This window comes from Ambystoma mexicanum, chromosome 14 (genome assembly GCF_040938575.1).
Source record: "Ambystoma mexicanum isolate Mex_15411 chromosome 14, UKY_AmexF1_1, whole genome shotgun sequence".
NCBI lineage: Eukaryota > Metazoa > Chordata > Amphibia > Caudata > Ambystomatidae > Ambystoma > Ambystoma mexicanum.
The window spans coordinates 644,873,946-644,894,873 of NC_090940.1; positions in this window are offsets into that span (position 1 = coordinate 644,873,946).

Here is a 20,928-nt window from a genome sequence, read left to right on the forward strand (position 1 = left end):
TAATTCCCTCCACCCTTTTGTCGAGCCTCAGCTTCTGCGCCAGTGGTTCGAGGGATGGAACAAATAATATGGCGGATAAAGGGCAGCCCTGCCTGGTTCCTCTTTCCAAAGCAAACCACCTTGAATATCCACCGTTCACTGCCACAGAGGTCTTGGGGGCTGAGTATATTGCTTTGATGGCACGGCAGAGTGTTGGTCCAAGACCTATCCAGACTAGAACCCTCTCCAGGAACCCTAGTCCACTCTGTCGAAGGCCTTTTTGGCATCAAGTGACAGGAGGGTTGGGTCGTCGCTCCTCCCCTGTGCCTCATGTATCAAATGTAATGTTTTCCTCATTGTGTCCGCTCCCTGTCTTCCCATTACAAAGCCAACTTGATCTGTGTGTATTAACTTAGGTAGACGTGTTTCTAATTTGGCCGCTATTACTCTCGCATATATTCTGGCATCTATGTTGAGGAGTGATATGGAGCGATACGACCCGCAGTGTTTGGGGTCTCTCCCTTCTTTTGGGATGACCGTTAGAAGAGCCTGGGCAAATGATGGGGGTGCCCGTCCCATCTCAAAGATATTGTTGAATAAGGTCACCAGGAAGGGGGTAAGAAACGCAGTGAACATTTTGCAGAAGCCGGGGGTGAAGCCATCGTCCCCTGGTGCCTTCCCTGACTTGAGACGTTTGATGGCATCAGAGACTTCATCTCCAGTGACCGGTGCGTCAAGGGCCTCAGCCTCAGAGTGGGACAGTGCAGGGAGACCCTTCTCTTTGAGATAAGCGTCTACACTCCCCGGTGGGGGAGGTGGTCACTGGTGTATAAGTATTCCTAAAAGAAGGCAAATGCTTCTTGTATGCCTTCTGAGGAAGATTCTGTTGTATCTATAAGAGTACCATCTGTCCTCTCTATCGTGTCTACCCATCTTTCTGCCCTTTGCGCGCGAAGCCTTGCCGCGAGGAGGGCAATCAGCCATGTCTCCCTTCTCGTAATACTTTTGTTTCAAGTATTGTAGGGTCTCGGTCACCTTACCTATTTCCAGGGCTTTAAGCTCCTCCCTTAGTTCCTTGGCTTCAGCAAGATGTATGGATCTGCTTTGTAGGGATGTCTGTGTTAGGCTCTCCGCTGTGTCTAGTTTCTTTCTGATGTTAGTCTCTATTAGAGTGCGTTCTCTCTTCTTACTCGCACCTTCTCTGATTAGGATCCCTCGCCAAATGGCCTTAGCCGCTTACCACACGTTCACTTTCGCGACTTCACCTGTGTCATTAGTTATGAAGATTTGTTTCATTTCATTTTCTAATTCTTCCCTAAAAACCGTGTCAGACCATAATGATTCATTGCATCTCCACTTTGTGTTGCGAGGGGTGAGGCCATCCCAGTCCAGGTCTGCCACGACTATATCATGGTCAGACCATGCAATGGGGTATATGTCTGCGGTCTGAAGTATTCTGATTAGGTCTTCAGAGATAGTGGGGGATGAACCGGAAGGTGAATCCTTTGTCTGATGGATGTAGGTGGCTCCAGCTATCCAAGAGGCCATATAGGGCAAGGGTCAGTTTGATTTCTGCATGCTCTTGTGTCTGAGAGGGTTGGGAGGTGTCGTGTGCGGTTTGCCTATCCATGGTACTGTTCATCCATGTGTTGAAGTCGCCCCCGAGTATCGTGTGACCTTGTGATTTGTTAAACAGCCATTCGGTCGTTTTAAGAAGGAATATTTTTTTACCTTGATTAGGTGCATACATTGTGGCTAGGGTTATAACTGTGTCCTTAATGGATCCCACTATTAACATAGCTCTACCCTCTGTGTCGGACCAGGAATTTAAGATCTTCATGCAGAAGCTCTTTCGGATCAGGATTCCCACCCCAGCCTTTTTGAGGACGCCCAAGCTCCAGAAGGTGTGCCCCACCAGGCTGCTGGGCATCCCTATCTCGCTGCCCTTCTGATATTTCGTCTCCCGTAGGAACATGATATCAATATTAGACCTCTTGAGTTCTCTCGCTACCGTAGAGCGTTTTGTGGGGAATTTAGGCCTTTCACATTGAGTGTGCATATGCGTAGTTTGTGATGTCTTGGTGTTGTCGCCATTGTTATTTACCAGTGTGGAATAGCCCAATAGGTGCGTCTGCTTCAATGTCTCTGCTCTAGGTTCCGGCCATATGTCTGACTCCTTGCTAGTGAACCGGGTCTTGTATGACCCTGTGAGGGCCGCTAAGCATTCTTGGCGCTCTGCAGTCGATAGTTTCAAAAGTGCCTTTTTCTCCCTCCCTCCCTCGTACTCATCCGTCCCATCTTTCCCTTCGAGTTGCACTTCCCCACCCTCCCCTCCCCCCAAACCACACGGCGTCCGATTCGGCTGGGTTATGTTCACTCCGTCGTTCTCGGACCACCAGCGGGAACCGTACATCGAGCAGTCCCAATCGTATGTTCATTTAACTTAACAATGAGCCCCCAACTCCTCCCCTGCATTATAAGAACGTGCTAACGAACTGAACTGTGTTTCAAACTTAGAATCTTGGCTGTGTGACCCCAGTATCGGGCTCCCATTGAATCACCACATGGGCGATCTTCATTTCCATGTTAGTTCTCACCACCTTCTTCATCCCTCCTTCCCCGGGCTGCCCGCAGTCCCCGGCCTCCTCCACCCTCCCTGATGCCAATTGAAATGCATTGGCTTTCATCGTGTATGTGAGCCCTTACCCTTGACCATTTCGTGGGTACATCATCTGCATCGAATGGAGAGGTGTGAGGAGGGTGTTGGTATCTCCTTCGTCTGCTGTTACTTGGTAAGTGTCCATCCAAAGTTGTCAGTGGCCTTCAGTCAGCCCAGTGTCCGTCATCGGGTACACCCATGAGGAGAAAAACAATTAGAAGATCAAGGTGGGTTTAATGTTCGGTGTCCGGGGAGGTGTTCATCCGTCTATATTTACTAGAACCGTGCATCTTCTTTCTTCATGGGCCTCTAGGGTGCCATTCCTTTGCCTCAGGCCTTTTTCCGTTCTGAGTTGGTTCCTCCTCTTGGGTACCCAGTAGGTCGGCAATGCAGCACCGGATGTCCTTTTCAGAGATCAGTTTTATGGCATTGCCCTCACACTCGATGGAGAGAGAGTAGGGGTATCCCCAGCGGTATCGCACATCTTTTTCTTTTAGCATTTTGGTGAGTGGGAGACACTTTCTCCACATTGCCAGTGTGAGGGAGGATAGATCCTGGTAGATGGAGACATTTGCCGAGCCCAGCGTGACTTGTGGGGTGTGTCTAGCCTTGTCCATGACCCTAGCTTTGTCTGCATAGTTATGGAATCGGGCGAGTACTGTTCTTGGACCTCCTGGTTTTCCACCGGCCCTGTGGACACGATCAATTTTGGGCTCGTCAACCGAGTCATTATTGAATAGTGATTTCATTATAGTATGCAGAGTTCTCTTCAAGTCTGACTCAGTCTCGCCTTCACTTTCTGGGATTCTGAAGATGCGTATGTTATTGCGCCGCCCCCTATTTTCTAAGTCATCGATCTTTAGGCAAAATTCTCCCTCTCTGAATTCGTATTCAGCGATTTGTTCGTCCATTTGGATCTCTAAGGTGTTCAGAGATGATTGATTGTGCTCGACCTCTTCAAGTCTATCCTCTATTTTGTCCATCCTCTGGGTAATTTTATCAATCTTGGCACCAATATCCGCTCTCATACTTCTCATCTCAGTGAGGATATCGGCGACATCCACTTTGGTTGAGGCTGCCTCGGATTTCTGTGACATCATAGTCATGACTCCAGATGGGCGATAGCTGTCTTGCGATGGTGAGAACTGGTATGCAGTCAGTCTCTCATTTATGTTCATACGTTAGGTTTTGTGGTATTTGGGCGAGTGGTCCCTCTTGGGGTATGAATAGAGGATGGATAATAAGGTCTGTTTTTGACGCCACAACTGCTTGCTTAGATATGACTCACCAGTTAGAGGGTGCAGCTCGCCTGAAGAACCCGGAGTGTTGGGGGTAGTGAGGCTTATGCTGCACCTTGATTTCTCAGAGGGCACCCACCCTGCAGTGTAGGGGTCCACTCCACGGTTTAGTAGAGGGGGACGTCGTAGGAGTAATGCCCTGCAGCGCTCAGGGGCCCAGCTCTCAGTGTGGATGAAACCTTTTCAGGTGGCGAATAGTCTGTTCCTTGTGAGGTGGGCTCAGCACTCACTGGTGGCGCCCATCTTGATGTGAGTCCCGGTCTGCTATTCGCTCCCAGTTTTTAAGGATTGCTGGTCTCAATCTTCGTCTGTTAGGTTCCTTCTGGTGAGGACGCACATACCACTGTGGCCCAGGAGCACTTTATATGTCACCACTGATGGCGGGTCTTAGGGCACAATCAGGGAGCGTATGCCTTGTGGTTCGGCCTCCGCCTGCAGTCTCTGTGGGTCTGTCCGATACAGGCTCCTCACCCTCACCTCTGTCTGCTGTGGTCCCCAGAGCGGGGGGAGGTGATGGGGACTTCCCACAGTCATCACCTCTCAGACCTCAACTGGGTGTCCTGGGGGTGTTATTTTGAGAATCCATTTGGTAGGGCTAGCCTTACCATAGAAATTGAGCACTGGGCCTCGTGGGGTGTGCAGGCCAGACCTGGGGAGCACTGCCTCTTGATGGGCCTGCGTGTGGCCGCACTTCGCACTATTATCAAAACGGCTAAAAGCCACAGGTGGAGATTGACAAACTTCTTACTCCATGGAGCACTGTCTGTTGTCTACAAAAAGAAGTTTGGTTCCTTAAAGGTGCCAAACACACATGGGTATCCTTTCTCGTGGTTAAGTAATAGTGTAGTACTCAAGAAATACAAATTTTATTAGTCATACAAAGTCAATAAAAAAGTCATCATAAAAATGATCATATCACATAAAAAAATCAAACAACCTTAAAACAACACAAGTGAATCAACCTAAGTGGGTTTTATTCATAAATTCAATCTTGGGTCAAACTCGTGTAGTCTAATCACACTGAGATCCCTTAGCCTTATATATTAATGGCTATTGCGTATTTTGAATTTTTAGATTCCCAACTTGTACAAGTTTCTGTCCCATTAGCACAACGATGTAGGACATTCTTCAGGGGTATGAAGTATCTTGTGTCGATTCTGTTCAAGATGAAACTGTACTACTAAACCTCTGTCTTCTACTAAAGACGATGTACCCTGTTGATAAAAAGGAGGCACTATATTACTCCCTCATGTCACAGACCTAATTCATTAATTCAACTAGATGTGTAACCCTTATCCCCAGAAGGGTGAAAAAGCATGCTGTAGATTTACATACCTCTCTAGCTCGAGGGTTCAATATCCTGGAGTCTTCTCTAACCTTAATTGGTTAGTGTAACAGCAAAATTCCAATTATTTTAGAAATTGATGCCCTGTTTCCTCTATCTTCTAACCTAGTATACAACACATAATGGCATTAGACTCATGTTGGCCTGGTGTATGATATTAATATATCCTGGTCCCTAGAGACAAACAGGCCGATTCATGGAATAATTAGCGAGGCGCAAGTGGGCAAAAACGTGCGAATCGCAGTGGAATAGCGAAAATCGCAGTGCAAGTGCGAAAATCGCACGAAAAGCAGCGCACGTCGATTCATGGAAGGCCGTGCGCGAGAAAACCAGCGGATGTGCGATAAAAAAGTGCGCGGCGCACGTTGGCGCACAGGCCATCTAACAGCGTGCGCCAGGTCACAGCGAAAATTGCACAGGCCACAGCGAAATTCGCACATAGCGCGGCGCACGCAACAAAAGTAGGCGGAACACGGGCGTAACACTCGGAATGGGGAACAACTTGCCAAAACGTGGGCGTCACGGGGGAAGTACAGGGCACAAGTGCGCGGAACGCCCACACGCTCGCCTACAACACGTATTCATGGAATAGAATAGGGGAAAAAAGCGCACGCTCAAACCAGCGCACAGGCACAAACACGACCGCCACAAGAAAGCAGGCGGTAGCGTCTCTGCGGCTGTAAGAAATGTGCGCCAAAAGGTGCGCCAACAAATAGCACCTATATACTGCCATGATGAATGTCCCATACTGTGGCCCTCCAGGAAAAATGACGTGCAAAGGGGTACCCACAAACACGGACACCCGCTGACAAAAAATACGTGTGCGTGTATACCGGGGTGCGCGGGAAGTCTCACACGCGATTTCAGCAGGGTACGTGCATCACAGGGGTTCGCGTGAAGTTATTCACGCGATCGGGCCTGGGGGAGCGGGCTACGTGTATTTCAGGGGTTCGCGTGAAGTTTCTCACGCGATCGGGCCTGGGGGAGCGTGCTACGTGTATTTCAGGGGTTCGCGTGAAGTTTCACACGCGATCGGGCCTGGGGGAGCGGGCTACGTGTATTACAGGGGTTCGCGTGAAGTTCCTCACGCGATCGGGCCTGGGGGAGCGTGCTACGTGTATTTCAGGGGTTCGCGTGAAGTTTCACACGCGATCGGGCCTGGGGGAGCGGGCTACGTGTATTACAGGGGTTCGCGTGAAGTTCCTCACGCGATCGGGCCTGGGGGAGCGGGCTACGTGTATTCCAGGGGTGCGCGGGAAGTTCCACACGCGAATAGCCTGGGCGCATGTATTTCAGGGGTGCGCGGGAAGTTCCACACGCGAATAGCCTGGGCGCGTGTATTTCAGGGGTGCGCGGGAAGTTCCACACGCGAATAGCCTGGGCGCGTGTATTTCAGGGGTGCGCGGGGAGTTCCACACGCGAATAGCCTGGGCGCGTGTATTTCAGGGGTGCGCGGGAAGTTCCACACGCGAATAGCCTGGGCGCGTGTATTTCAGGGGTGCGCGGGAAGTTCCACACGCGAATAGCCTGGGCGCGTGTATTTCAGGGGTGCGCGGGAAGTTTTACACGCGAATAGCCTGGGCGCGTGTATTTCAGGGGTGCGCGGGAAGTTCCACACGCGAATAGCCTGGGCGCGTGTATTTCAGGGGTGCGCGGGAAGTTTTACACGCGATTTCTGCACGGTACGTGTATTTCAGGGGTGCCGGGGAGTCCCACACGCGAATAGCCTGGGCGCGTGTATTTCAGGGGTGCGCGGGAAGTACCACACGCGAATAGCCTGGGCGCGTGTATTTCAGGGGTGCGCGGGAAGTTCCACACGCGAATAGCCTGGGCGCGTGTATTTCAGGGGTGCGCGGGAAGTTTTACACGCGATTTCTGCACGGTACGTGTATTTCAGGGGTGCCGGGGAGTCCCACATGTGATTTGACAGTGTGGGTCCTCCCAGGTGTACCCTGTACACCCTCCACGGCCCCTGCAGGCAGCCCACACCACAGGGGACTACCCTGCATCCCTGGTCATGTCCCGCAGGCAGCCCACCCAACATGGGCATGCCCCCCAGCAAAGGCACATGTCTCCTTGAACTAATGAACACCAACTCATGTCCCCTTGCACCCCCACCCCCCAGCACTGTGGGGCACCTGCCACCAGGCCCCCACTCATGTCTCCCACCACCCCCACCCCCCAGCAGTGCAGGGGCACCCTCCACCAGGCCCCCACCCATGTCTCCCACCACCCCCACCCCCCAGCCACCAGGGTCACCCTCCACCAGGCCCCCACTCATGTCTCCCACCACCCCCACACCCCAGCAGTGCAGGGCCACCCTCCACCAGGCCCCCACTCATGTCTCCCACCACCCCCACACCCCAGCAGTGCAGGGGCAGCCTCCACCAGGCCCCCACTCATGTCTCCCACCACCCCCACACCCCAGCAGTGCAGGGGCAGCCTCCACCAGGCCCCCACTCATGTCACCCACCACCCCCACCCCCCAGCCACCAGGGGCACCCTCCACCAGGCCCCCACTCATGTCTCCCACCACCCCCACACCCCAGCAGTGCAGGGCCACCCTCCACCAGGCCCCCAATCATGTCTCCCACCACCCCCACACCCCAGCAGTGCAGGGGCAGCCTCCACCAGGCCCCCACTCATGTCACCCACCACCCCCACCCCCCAGCCACCAGGGGCACCCTCCACCAGGCCCCCACTCATGTTACCCACCACCCCCACCCCCCAGCCACCAGGGTCACCCTCCACCAGGCCCCCACTCATGTCTCCCACCACCCCCACACCCCAGCAGTGCAGGGGCACCCTCCACCAGGCCCCCACTCATGTCTCCCACCACCCCCACACCCCAGCAGTGCAGGGCCACCCTCCACCAGGCCCCCACTCATGTCTCCCACCACCCCCACACCCCAGCAGTGCAGGGGCAGCCTCCACCACCCCCCACTCATGTCACCCACCACCCCCACCCCCCAGCCACCAGGGGCACCCTCCACCAGGCCCCCACTCATGTCTCCCACCACCCCCACACCCCAGCAGTGCAGGGCCACCCTCCACCAGGCCCCCACTCATGTCTCCCACCACCCCACACCCCAGCAGTGCAGGGGCAGCCTCCACCAGGCCCCCACTCATGTCACCCACCACCCCCACCCCCCAGCCACCAGGGGCACCCTCCACCAGGCCCCCACTCATGTCACCCACCAACCCCACCCCCCAGCCACCAGGGTCACCCTCCACCAGGCCCCCACTCATGTCTCCCACCACCCCCACACCCCAGCAGTGCAGGGCCACCCTCCACCAGGCCCCCACTCATGTCTCCCACCACCCCCACACCCCAGCAGTGCAGGGCCACCCTCCACCAGGCCCCCACTCATGTCTCCCACCACCCCCACACCCCAGCAGTGCAGGGGCAGCCTCCACCAGGCCCCCACTCATGTCTCCCACCACCCCCACACCCCAGCAGTGCAGGGGCAGCCTCCACCAGGCCCCCACTCATGTCACCCACCACCCCCACCCCCCAGCCACCAGGGGCACCCTCCACCAGGCCCCCACTCATGTCACCCACCACCCCCACCCCCCAGCCACCAGGGTCACCCTCCACCAGGCCCCCACTCATGTCTCCCACCACCACCACACCCCAGCAGTGCAGGGGCACCCTCCACCAGGCCCCCACTCATGTCTACCACCACCCCCACCCCCCCAGCCACCAGGGGCACCCTCCACCAGGCCCCCACTCATGTCTCCCACCACCCCCACACCCCAGCAGTGCAGGGTCACCCTCCACCAGGCCCCCACTCATGTCTCCCACCACCCCCACACCCCAGCAGTGCAGGGGCAGCCTCCACCAGGCCCCACTCATGTCTCCCACCACCCCCACCCCCCAGCCACCAGGGGCACCCTCCACCAGGCCCCCACTCATGTCTCCCACCACCCCCACACCCCAGCAGTGCAGGGTCACCCTCCACCAGGCCCCCACTCATGTCTCCCACCACCCCCACACCCCAGCAGTGCAGGGGCAGCCTCCACCAGGCCCCCACTCATGTCTCCCACCACCCCCACCCCCCAGCCACCAGGGGCACCCTCCACCAGGCCCTCACTCATGTCGCCCACCACCCCCACACCCCAGCAGTGCAGGGGCAGCCTCCACCAGGCCCCCACTCATGTCTCCCACCACCCCCACACCCCAGCAGTGCAGGGGCACCCTCCACCAGGCCCCCACCCATGTCTCCCACCACCCCCACCCCCCAGCCACCAGGGGCACCCTCCACCAGGCCCCCACTCATGTCACCCACCACCCCCACCCCCCAGCCACCAGGGTCACCCTCCACCAGGCCCCCACTCATGTCTCCCACCACCCCCACACCCCAGCAGTGCAGGGCCACCCTCCACCAGGCCCCCACTCATGTCTACCACCACCCCCACCCCCCCAGCCACCAGGGGCACCCTCCACCAGGCCCCCACCCATGTCTCCCACCACCCCCACACCCCAGCCACCAGGGGCACCCTCCACCAGGCCCCCACTCATGTCTCCCACCACCCCCACACCCCAGCAGTGCAGGGGCACCCTCCACCAGGCCCCCACTCATGTCTCCCACCACCCCCACCCCCCAGCCACCAGGGGCACCCTCCACCAGGCCCCCACTCATGTCACCCACCACCCCCACCCCCCAGCCACCAGGGGCACCCTCCACCAGGCCCCCACTCATGTCTCCCACCACCCCCACACCCCAGCAGTGCAGGGGCACCCTCCACCAGGCACCCACACATGTCCCCCTGCCCCCAGGTCCTGACGATACTCAATCATGGCAGTAATGGGCAGCATACCCAGCACAAAAACCCAGGCAAGGATTGCATCCACCCACATAGTGAATGCAATTACATGATACAACCCCAATGGCAAGTCTGTAAATGAACACATGTCCGTCACACACACATACACAATGGGTGCAAGTCAATGTCAAAACCCATATCATGACATGTATGAAACCAATGAGAAAATACCACAAGTGAAAAAGTTAAAAAGAACATGTATTAAAGATGAAAAATAAGTAAAAAAATCAAACATACAACAATGGGGATAACAAAATAAATGGTCCATGTCCGAGAACAAATGTAAAAATAAAAAAAACAAAGTAATCCAAAAACAAATGTTGTCCAAAGCCAAATCATGTGGAAGTAAAATAATGAAAAACCATTTCCTCATGGTGAACACAATAATTAATAAAAAAAATGTGTCTTCAAAAAGCAAACTATATACACGAAAATTCCAGGGTCCATGAGCCCAACACCATAAATGAAACCTACTACTACCTAATGAAAATAATATATACCAAAAAGTGGCCATTGTCCGAGCGGTCCAAAAAAACAAAAATTAATAAAGGAAACCTAACACTAACTAACTAAATAACTATATACAAAGGCAGCGGGCAAGTCCTGCGGCTCACTCGGTGATGTTGCTGGCCAGGGCATCATCGAACTCCATGTCGATGTCCTGGAGGCGGGACTCTGTCCTGGCCCCGAGGTCTCGCAGGGATAACCCCATGTCCAGCTCAAACTCCCTGCGAGCTTCCTCGAGGCACTCAGCCCGCCTCAACGCCCGACGCATGGAGAACTCCGCCCTGACCATGGTGAGCCGCTCCTCTTCCGCACGCTGCTGCTCCGCACCTATCCGCTGGACCAACTGCTCCCACACGGAAGACACCACCATCCCAGGGTTGCCCTGCCCTCCGGCCGATGCCTGCCCCTCTGATCTTGAAGGCCCCGAGCCATGATGCCTCCCACGTCGAGCCTGCTGCTGCCTCCGACGCCACTGCCTCTGCCAGCACGACGGCATCCAGGCTGATGGAAACCACCGACGCCGTCGTGCACGTGCCCTGCCTGATGATGCTGTCACATCTTCCACCTGCTGTGGTCCAGTTGCTGTGTTGTCCACCCCTGCTGGACCTCCGACTCCCAACTGTGGCAGGGATGGGATCCCCACCGAGCTGGCTGCATTGGTCGGGGCAGGTCCACAGGGGGCCCTGGTGGCATCTGGGCCGGAAGACGGCAAGGAGAACGACTGGTGTATAGCCTGCACAGAGGAGGAGAGGGCCGCCAGATTGGACAACACATTCAGAAAACCCCCGAACATGGCCGATCCCAATTGGGCCACGTCGGCACGGTGCACTTCGTGATGACGTGCGTCGTCCTCCCGGGAAGCACGCACGGCATCACGAATCACAGCCGTGCGCATCGCGACCCCAATCAGGACCTTCTCCACACGGCCAGGGGTTCCCACGTCCGCAGGTGGAGGGGTGTCAGGTGACATGGACATCCCCTCTACCTGCGGACGGGCCTGGGACGGGGCATCCCTGCTGGTGCATGGTGGTGCACTCACAGGGTCAGGGACAGCGACATGCACAGGCCCCTCCACGGTGACCTGTGCTGCCTCCTGCCCCTGGCCCTGGACTGCACCACTTGCACCAGCAGGGATGCCCCCACCAGGCCCCATGTGTGCCCCAGTGGCGGCCTCCTCCTCCTCTGTGCAAACCACCAACCTGGATGGCTCCTCACCGTCTCCCACCGTAGCAGGCCCCTGTGGGGGCTCACCCACCCCTTCCGCTGCAGCCGTGGGGGCATCCCCGCCGCCTTGCTCCACAGCGCCGTCTCCGCCCTCTTCTTCACTAGCCGCTGCGTAGAGGGAGACAAAGAACACAAGCATCAGGGCACTGTACAATGGTCCCCTAGACAGGAAGCAATAGCAGATGAGCACCACTGCCAAAGTACACTTCCATCATGTCCCTCCACAACACATGGGTCAGTCCAGGCAAAACACACACAGTAACAGGCATGGTGCATGCCATGGACATTTCCATGCATGTCCAATGGACTCTTGAAACATTCAATGATATGTAACTCACATGCATCATGGCTCATGCCTATCACATGCACACACTTCACCTCAGTCACATCCATCTGGCCCCAAACACACCAAACACAGCGGATACAAGGGTAATTTGGCTGCTTCACTGAATCTGTGCATTGTCACACACATGTGTCATGCATCCATGGCATGCACAAGTCACAGACACGCAGGTCAGGCACACAGACATGGCTACCATATATGTACCTGGCATCAGCACCCATCCCTCACCCCCACCCATGTCCAGGTACAGAGACTGGCATGCTCTCATGTTCAAAATCTGCATAGGGCTCCCCATGCGGCATTTGAACACATGCAACAACCATGTGGGTCACACATCACTGGTCGCACATGCATTACCATGATGTCCCTGCACACATACATGCATACATGGCCTATGGCACACATACAGGCAAGTATCATAGAACCAGCACACCGCAACATGCCCTGTCTCACACAGTAATGCTTGGACACTTACCGCTCAACTCCAGACGGGCCTCCCTCTCAAGGATCTGGGCGTGGAGCGCTGGGCGTACGCGTTCCAGGACCCTCATCTGGATCGAACTCATGCGGCCCCGGCCCCCCTCCACGAGGCGCCGGGCCTTCACAAGGGTCCTGGACCTCAAGTCCTCCCAGCGCTTCTTGATCTTCAGGACGTTGCGGGTTGCCACCCCCTCCGCGTTGATGGCAACCACAGAGTCGGCCCAGATCCTCTCCCGTCCTTCCTTGCTGGCGCGGGACGATCCAAAGAGGGCATCATACTGCCCCAGGACATGCTCCACCAGGACACCAACTTCGGTGTCAGTGAAGCTGGTGCCCCTCTGCCCCTCTGGCCTGGGGTTGCCACTGGTGCCAGATGTGGAAGTGCCCGACATGGCAACCCCAGAGGCAGGTGTGGGTGGGCAACTGGGTCCTGGGGCTGGGCTGTGGAGCGATGTAATCCCAGTCGGGAGTCTTCAGTTCCAGCAGGGGTGGACACAGCAACTGGACCCCTGCAGATGGCTGATGTGCAGGCACCAAATGGCAGGGCACGGTGGCAGCAGGCAGGCAGGCAGGCAGCAGCAGATGGCACGTGGGAGGCTGCTCAGGGCACTGGGGGGCAGTAACTCGGCCTTCTGGGCAGGAGCGTGGTCTTCCGTGTGTTTTCGCGTGGCCAGCTTGATACGGAGTGATTTGGCACGTGAAAATCCTGCACGTCAGCGTGAAATCCGAGGAAAGGCCCTTAGCGCGTAAGCGCGTCAGCACGCATACGCGATTCTATTGGACCAGAGTCCCTCAGCGCGTAAGCGCGTCTGTGACGTGACCCGCACGGGTGTTCCCCACTCAGCCCGTGATGACGGGGCACACGTGGAAATACTGCACGTCAGAGTGTCATCGCGTGTAATTGGACAAAAGTGCACGTACACGCGATTGGCCTATGTACGTGTATTTCATGGGTGCGCGGGCACTTACACACGCAAGTACGTCAGCGAACCTGTATCCCGTGGTGCGTGTGAATTTCCACACGCTATTGGACTGGGAAATGGATTCCAGGGGTGCGCGGGTCACACGCTCACCTAGAACACGCGCAAAGCATAAATTTGCGCACTTTAACAATAACAAGCTCAGACGCCAGGATGAACATACCGTTCCTAGCAGCAGTGGCAGTGGGCTACCAAAGGAGGAGGAGGAGGATAGTCAGGGCCAGAATATTCACACCCAGAACCAGCCTTTTCGGGATGCCTGATGACCAGGTGTATTAGAGGTACAGGTTTCCACCACACATTATACTGGACCTGGTGAGTGAGTGGGAGGATGACCTCACATCACCCACCCTGTGCTCCCAAGCACTCAGCCCCCTGGAGAAGGTCCTCAATGTACTGCACTTCTTAGCCACTGGATCATTTCAGCAGACAAGTGCCATAGTGGGTGGGGTGTCACAGGCCACCCAGTCACGCTGCCTACACCAGGTCTTGAACATCATGACTGCACGCCCATCAGTCCGCAGGCACATATACCTGCCCAGAACACCTGCAGAAAGGCATGCTGCCGCCCTGGATTTTTACGGTGTGGCACGATTCCCCAAAGTGCTAGGTGCCATCGACTGCACCCATGTGGCTCTACGTCCCCCCAGGGCATCTGAGCACATCTATAGGAACCGCAAGCACTGGCATTCCATCAACGTGCAGGTAGCATGTAATGCCAAGGGAATCATCACCTCAGTATATGCCAACTATCCCGGCTCCACCCACGACAGCTTCATTTACCGAATGTCCACCCTAAGCCGGGACCTAGAAGCTGGGCGGCATGGCGATACATGGCTGCTTGGTGAGTATGTATGCCACTGCACATGCATGAATGTTGGATACTGAGCAAGGTCACAACCCCACCAATGATACCAATCACCACCTCCACAGGGGTCAGTGCCTACCCTCTCAGCCCCCACATGATGACGCCAATTCAGAACCCCAACACGCCACCCGAGGTAAGATATAACACAGCCCACATTACGACCCGGGGCATAGTGGAGCGCACAATCGGAGTGCTAAAGTCACGCTTTCGCTCCCTTGACCGTTCTGGCGGGCAGCTGTTATACGCTCCCCCAGTAGTGTGCAGGATCATAGTGGCAGCATGTGTCCTGCACAACGTTGCAACACGCCGGGGCCTGGCCGTGGACATGGTGGTGGCCCCACATCCCCAACCACATGCACAGCCGCTGCGCATGGGAGGGGAAAGGGCACGGGGGAGGCAGCCCGTACACAGCTAGTGGCTAATTACTTCACATAGAAATCACACCCCTGTGGAGTGCACACTGGCCTGGCACATTCCATCTGACAATCAATGATGACTCAACCTGACACTGATCCTGAATGTCTGGAGAATGAACCGTGAATACCATATCAGCCTGAGATTGTTCACCTGGAAGTGTCACAATGTGTGCATCCCTACCCACACAGACACCACCAATGCAGTTTTGTGAAGTTACACATTCAAGCAGCTAAAATGAATACCCACTTGCAAAATGCAACAAGAGGACAGTGCCATGTCAGCCAACCCAACCCCAGCACCGCCACACGACACACCGTGCCATGTCATGCTAATTGCAGGTAAACAAAGTAATCCCCACAACATGACACTAGTCTCACTATGTACAGTGTCCCTATTAGAAACCTGCAACACCTGAAATGCTCACAGCAATGCCGGACCAACAACATACTTGAGCACGTAGTACCATTAACATGACATCACAAATGTTACATATTAGTAGTCTCACCACCTGGAAATGCCTGCACTCCCACCACTACCAACTGTGCAGTGTTGGCGCCATGTAGAGTTGTAGGTGCACTGCTGCCAACATGGACCCCATCTCCAGACTAGAGGTCCTTGTGTAGACATGAGGAAGGGACCTGCAAATTGGGAGGTAGACACAGAAGAAGAGTTACACATCAATGCAACATGCAGTGTACAACACAACAGCAATATGCACTAGGAATGTATACACAGTATTGACTACAGACTGGCCACACAGCTCATGGGAGTCCAACGTCACTGTGTAATTCACTGTCACTTGGGCACACCCTTTGCAAGCCCATGGAAACGGGAAGCAGGAGGGGTGTGTGTGACTCAAACCCAAGCATCTGAACCAAATACATTACAAGCCTGCATGTGCCCAGCCACAATGCAGCGTATGCCCACAGGAACCACGGAAGCCAACAAATCGTCCCAAAAAAATTGGGAATAAAAGAAATCAAAATAAAAATAAAAATAAAAATAAGAAACAATCAAAAATGGCCATTGATGGGCCCGGGGGGGGGTTGGGGAGGCTACCCAGGAGGTCCGAGGACAGGATGCACACCAGAACCCACCTGCGTGGATCCTGGGAAGATAAAACACCTCCATGGGCTCATGGCCCACACGGCTACCCTATTGTGGGAGTATCACTGCTGTCGCTATTATCACCCTGTGCAGCTGCATCCGGAGGTGGTTGCACTATGGGAGGTAGCCCACGCAATGCCCTAGTCTGCTCCTCCATGGCTGCAAGCATGCGGGTGTGGTAGGTCTGGTTCTGGAGGATGAGTGTGCGGAGGTCCCCATGCAACAACTCACGGGATGCCCGGACCTCCGCCCTCGTTGCCTGCATCTCAGCTGAGAGCGTAGGGGTGAGACGCTCCAGCTGCTGTTCTGTCCTTTGGTGTGTTGAAGCCTCAAGCTCAACAAGAGTCGTCCTGAGGTGAAGGAGCTCCTGCCTCAGGGCTTCCCTGTGGCCCTGGGACTCAATGGAGATGGCCTCCTGCAGAGTCACCAGTGCCGCCCGCCTGTCCCTGTTGGACCCCAACATGTCCTCCCTGTGTGACTGGCAGATGGAGTCGGTTGCCTGCTCTAGTCGCTCCATCAGCCTTTCTGGGGGGACAATGGAAGTGGCCACCCTATCCATGGCCTGAGCCATCATCTCGGATGATGCAGCCTGTTGGGTTGCCATACCGTAAATGGATTGCTCCCATGCGGTATTGCCGGGTGGCGTACGTACCTGTCTGGGGCAAGGCGAACTGCGCCTTGCTGTGCCGGCACTGCCTGAGGCTGCAGGACTGCATTCCCCCTCTGATCTGCTGGCCCAGGAACAGGATCAGATGTCGCGGAGTGTGACCCTGCATCCGTAACCACCGAAGGCGTAGCTGCCAACACTGACATCCCCATGGAGGGTTCTGACCCTGGTGCAGGTGGGTGAGAGAACAGAATCCCTCCCTGGAACACTCACCTGCGACGGCACGTAGGTCTCATCCGAATCAACACCTGAGTACAGCTCGGGGGAGGTGCAGCCAGAGACACCCCTTGAGAGCACGACCTGCAGCACTTGTGGGTTCTCCCCCACCACCACACCACGTCCCTCACTGGTGGTTGGTCGGCCCTCGGACCCCTCCTGGGTCTGCACCATCTCCACAACCCCAGCAGTATCAGGTGCGTCTTCCCCTGCAAAGACATGAAAACAAAGAAATGGAAACAGGCATTAGCACCATGGCACACAATGAGGGCTGAGAAGCAAGAGAACCAGTACTTGATTGACACATGTCCCACATGACTGAAACCCTCCCATGCATGCACCCTCACTGCGTATGAAGTGCAGGCAAATGGCACACACTGATGACACCAAGATGGAAGATGAACACATTTTCTGCATGCTGCCTGGCAGTGGCATCACACATTGGCCTGTGATTGCCAGGTGATACACACATGCCATCACACAGATGGCATGTACCATTGCTATTGAGTGAAGATGGAGAGGAGGGCAGCACCTATTCATTCAGTCCAGTTCCCGCATGTAATCGCTTTTCTAATTCTAACAGGTCAGATTTTTCACCTGGAGCTGCCAGTCGAATGGTCCAATTGCACAGGGACATGTATGTACAAATGATATCCAGGTAACAAAGTCACTCCACTTTACCATAGCCATGTCAGACATGTGACTAGTGGACAGCGACATGCCTAGTGAAAGTGGTGGAATGCAAACAAACTGACTGAATGAACAGTGAAAAATAAGCAACTATGTTGTGGCAAGGTGACACTTCAAGGGCAACTGGCGTGCAGTTGGGCTAGATGTCTACTGTTGGCAGAAGGGATACTGCTATGGCCAAATGCAGCTGCGCAGGAAGTATTGCATGAAGCACATGGCTGACCCATACGACTCAGGCGCACACACTCTCACCTGGCACACAAACAGAAGCCCTCACACACACACCATGCACATGGATGACACACACATGCATGTGCACTCACCGGACAATGCCTCGTAATCAGCCAGATCTCCCACGCCTTGGATCTGTTCCTCCGTGACGTAGGTCCCAGCGACTGACTCATGTGGAGTGAGTTCCATGTCTACTACTGGAGACCCACCTCCAGTCACTAGAGTTGTGGCATGACTTGAGGCCAGCTTACTCTTTGCCCTGTGCTTTAGGTCATTCCAGCGCTTATAGCAATCATTGGCTGTGCGCCTCACGATTCCAAGGGCACTTACGATGTCCGCAACGGTCTGCCAGTGTGCCTGGCGTTGTGCAGGTGTGGTCTTGGATCCTGCAACAATGACCATCTCGTTGTCATGTCCGGACACATACTCGACAAGTGCATTCAGTTCGTCATCCGTGAAGCTGGGCTTCCTGGATGGGCCGGACTGTGTAGCCGTGTCTGGGGCATCAGCCTGTGCCGGACGAGCACTCTTCCTCTTCCGCTTGGAAGGTGGTGGTGATCCTGAGTGTCCTGCGCCGCTCTGGACACTAGGGGCAGGAGCCCTGGTGGACTCTGTATCAGGAGTGTGGGATTGCACACTCAGCATGGGAGTTGGTGCAGGCATTGGCTCTAGTGTGATGGTGTCAGGGGGAATGTCAGCAGCATGGACTAGGACCGACACTGTCCTGGCTGGGTGTGTGAGGGCTGGGGTGGATGGAGCCGCAGCTGCCCCTGCAGCCTCTCCGCCCTGCCTCCTTGGTGCAGCAGATGACCTTGCTGGCCCAGATGCACGTGGCATGGTGACATCAACGTGCACCAGCGCACGTGCCATAGGCCTGCTGACCTGGAAGTCAGCCATGGATTCAGCCAGATCTGGTGCCACAATGGGCTGGTCCAACAAGGGCTGAGCATGGATGGTGTCAGCCACATCAGCCTCAACGGGAGGGGGGGGGGAGGGGGATTATGGGTGCCCTTGACTGGTCCTCCACACATGGGGGGACAGGCTCACCCTGCAAGTAACGACCACGTCCCCTACCGGATCCACCACGGCCACCACTTGTGGCTCTTCCACCTTTGCCACCCTTACGGAATCCTCGCCTCCCAGCCATGGCACTGATGTAAATGTGCGTATGGGAGTGGCTGGAAACTATTGTCCTGGGCAATTGGGGGTCAAAGGGGTTGGGTACCAGATGGTAATTGTACCCTAGTGCTCTTGCAAGGCTGATTGTAACCCCTGGGGAAAGATGACGGGTCACGCTACGCACAGGAGCCCCAAAAAAGGGAGATGACGTGCACCCAACCCCTCCTAGACCATGTGTGCAGAAAGATAAACCTGCACTACGCTGTGGCACCCAGTAACACAAGAATGAACGTATGCGTGTCACACGCAGCCTAGAATGACCTCTGAAGGGGTAGGCTACACACGGGGCAAGCACAGATGTTAGATACGTGCGTGACTCACCGTCTGCCTGGTAAACAAGCGTGTAAAAGGAGCACGTTTGGTTGGCAACACCCCAGCCAAAAGAAGATTTGTACGCTGTCTGAGGAGACAGGACAACAGTAGAAGGGAACACTGTTTGAGGGAACAGGCCCAGGTAAACCAGTAAAAGCGAAAAAAGAGAAAAAGCTGTCAGAGGTAACAGGGAATACGAACTTGAAACGCCGTGAAGTAAATCGCGTGTGAAACGACAAGAAGTACAGAATTCACCCACTCGCTCTCCACGAAAAGCACGTACAAGGAAAACGTGTTCTACACATACCTTTTATACAGGGCCACACGTCCAGCGTCACTTACGCGGCGTGTACGCGCTAGGGCCATTTCCACCAATTACACGCTTTGTCACTTCTGCGTGTAGGGACATTTCCACCAATTACACGCTTTGTCACTTCTGCGTGTAGGGCCATTTCCACCAATTACACGCTTTGTCACTTCTGCGTGTAGGGCCATTTCCACCAATCACACGCGATGAGACTCTGACGTGCAGTCTTTCCACGTGTGCTTTGTCATCACGTGCTGTGTGGGAAACACCCGTGCGGGTCACGTCACAGACGTGCTTACGCGCTGAGGGCCTTTGGTCCAATAGAATCGCGTATGCGTGCTGACGCGCTTACGCGCTAAGGGCCTTTCCTCGATTTTCACGCTGACATGCAGGATTTTCACGTGCCAAATCACTCCGTACCAAGCTGGCCACGCGTAAGCACACGGAAGACCACGCTCCTGCCCAGAAGGCCGAACTACTGCCCCCCAGAGCCCCGAGCACGCTCCCACCTGCCATCTGCTGCTGCCTGACTGCCTGCTGCCCACGTGCACTGCCATTTGCTGCCTGCACATCAGCCAGGGGTGCTGTTGCTGTGACCACCCCTGCTGGAACCGAAGACTCCCGACTGGAATTCCATCGCTCCACAGCCCAGCCCCAGGACCCAGTTGCCCACCCACTCTTGCCTCTGGGGTTGTCATGTCGGGGCAAACACCATCTGTGACCACTGACAACCCCCGGCCAGAGAGGCAGAGGGGCACCAGCTTCAGTGCCACCGAAGTTAGTGTCCTGGTGGAGCAAGTCCTGGGGCAGTATGATGCCCTCTTCGGAAGTTCCCGCGCCGACAAGGACGGACGGACTCGGATCTGGACTGACATCGTGACTGCCATCAACGCGGAGGGGGTGGCAGTCCGGGACTTACAACATGTCAGGAAGCGCTGGGAGGACTTCAGGTCCAGGACCCTGAACAAGGCCCGGCGCCTCTTGAAGGCAGCGGATGCCAAGGGGCGCCGGGGCCACTTGTCGGAAGAACAGATGGGGGTCCTGGAACGCATATCCCCAGCGCTCCACGTCCAGGTCCTGGAGAAGCAGACCCGTCTGGAGTCGAGCGGTGAGTGTACATGCATCCTGATTGTGAGCAGTGCGTGTGGTGATTATTCGGTATTGTGCAGGTTGCACATCTGTTTGTATGGGGTCGAGTATGGGTGGGGGTGTACATGGCCATGGGGCTGACACATGTGAGGGCTGTAATGTGTGAGACATGGATGGTGCTTGTGTGTGTAGGCTTGCATGGC